This window comes from Phaseolus vulgaris, chromosome 3 (genome assembly GCF_051622355.1).
Source record: "Phaseolus vulgaris cultivar YP4 chromosome 3, ASM5162235v1, whole genome shotgun sequence".
NCBI lineage: Eukaryota > Viridiplantae > Streptophyta > Magnoliopsida > Fabales > Fabaceae > Phaseolus > Phaseolus vulgaris.
This window is the reverse complement of record NC_143500.1, coordinates 717501-720000: the sequence shown is the minus strand read 5'-3', so window position 1 is coordinate 720000 and position 2500 is coordinate 717501.

Sequence of the window (2500 nt, the reverse complement as noted above, 5' to 3'; positions counted from 1 at the left end):
GCAAGCCAAAACAGGGGGGAATGAAGGGACCGCACCAGAATTTTCCATGGTGCAAGAGCTGGCTGCATTGAGGAACACCCCCCCCCTATAATAGCTAAATATGCAAAAGCCACTTTTGTACAAGTAGATACACTTTTTTTGAGTAGACATAAGTTCTGTTTTGGGACCTAGAGAACGAATTTTCACGAGATTTTTTGCAGGGATCCTCATAAAAATGGTACAACATTGCCTGCAAAAAATTAGAATTTTTCGACATGGGGAAGTATTTTTTTTATTTTTCCAAAGACCCGAAATGTGGAAAATCGGGAAAAATGGAAAAACGTATCTAGACACCGTATTTTTGCGTGATTTTTTCCAGTCCATCCCATAATAATATCAAGAAGGTGCCCACCAAGTTTCGTTAGGATTGGCCAAGGTTTCGAATTTTCATGAATTTTTTTCAAAACCCTCTATTTTCCAACATTTCAAAAATTCAAAACCACATCAAGATGGCTTGGTTTTGATACCAAACTTTCTAGACCTCATTCTGCATGCATTTGTGACACTTTCCAACCAACAAAACTCAAAAACCACCACTTTGAAAATTTCATGATTCTTGGCACACCACCAAGTCACAAAATCAAGCCAAAACACCAAAATCTTGGAACTTGGCTATGCACCAACCATGCCAAGATCAATTCCTTTTGATCCCAAACTTCTCCCACATCACTTTGAAGGCATTTGTGAGGATTGAGTCCAGCCACTTTTCCAAAACCATGATTTTCGTTTTTCACCAAAATCACCACCAAGTCACAAAATCAAGCCAAAAATCCAAAATCATGGAACTTGGCTATGCACCAACCATGCCAAGATCAATTCCTTTTGATCCCAAACTTCTCCCACATCACTTTGAAGGCATTTGTGAGGATTGAGTCCAGCCACTTTTCCAAAACCAACATTTTCGTTTTTCACCAAAATCACCACCAAGTCACAAAATCAAGCCAAAAATCCAAAATCATGGAACTTGGCTATGCACCAACCATGTCAAGATCAATTCCTTTTGATCCCAAACTTCTCCCACATCACTTTGAAGGCATTTGTGAGGATTGAGTCCAGCCAGTTTTCCAAAACCATGATTTTCGTTTTTCACCAAAATCACCACCAAGCCACAAAATCAAGCCAAAACACCAAAATCATGAACTTGGCTATGCACCAACCATGTCAAGATCAATTCCTTTTGCTCCCAAACTTCTCCCACATCACTTTGGAGGCATTTGTGAGGATTGAGTCCAGCCACTTTTCCAAAACCATGATTTTCGTTTTTCACCAAAATCACCACCAAGCCACAAAATCAAGCCAAAACACCAAAATCATGAACTTGGCTATGCACCAACCATGTCAAGATCAATTCCTTTTGATCCCAAACTTCTCCCACATCACTTTGAAGGCATTTGTGAGGATTGAGTCCAGCCACTTTTCCAAAACCATGATTTTCGTTTTTCACCAAAATCACCACCAAGCCACAAAATCAAGCCAAAAATCCAAAATCATGAACTTGGCTATGCACCAACCATGTCAAGATCAATTCCTTTTGATTCCAAACTTCTCCCACATCACTTTGAAGGCATTTGTGAGGATTGAGTCCAGCCAGTTTTCCAAAACCATGATTTTCGTTTTTCACCAAAATCACCACCAAGCCACAAAATCAAGCCAAAACACCAAAATCATGAACTTGGCTATGCACCAACCATGTCAAGATCAATTCCTTTTGATCCCAAACTTCTCCCACATCACTTTGAAGGCATTTGTGAGGATTGAGTCCAGCCACTTTTCCAAAACCAACATTTTCGTTTTTCACCAAAATCACCACCAAGTCACAAAATCATGAACTTGGCTATGCACCAACCATGTCAAGATCAATTCCTTTTGATCCCAAACTTCTCCCACATCACTTTGGAGGCATTTGTGAGGATTGAGTCCAGCCACTTTTCCAAAACCAACATTTTCGTTTTTCACCAAAATCACCACCAAGTCACAAAATCATGAACTTGGCTATGCACCAACCATGTCAAGATCAATTCCTTTTGATCCCAAACTTCTCCCACATCACTTTGGAGGCATTTGTGAGGATTGAGTCCAGCCAGTTTTCCAAAACCATGATTTTCGTTTTTCACCAAAATCACCACCAAGTCACAAAATCAAGCCAAAAATCCAAAATCATGGAACTTGGCTATGCACCAACCATGTCAAAATCAATTCCTTTTGATCCCAAACTTCTCCCACATCACTTTGAAGGCATTTGTGAGGATTGAGTCCAGCCAGTTTTCCAAAACCATGATTTTCGTTTTTCACCAAAATCACCACCAAGCCACAAAATCAAGCCAAAACACCAAAATCATGAACTTGGCATTGCACCAACCATGTCAAGATCAATTCCTTTTGATCCCAAACTTCTCCCACATCACTTTGGAGGCATTTGTGAGGATTGAGTCCAGCCAGTTTTCCAAAACCAACATTTTCG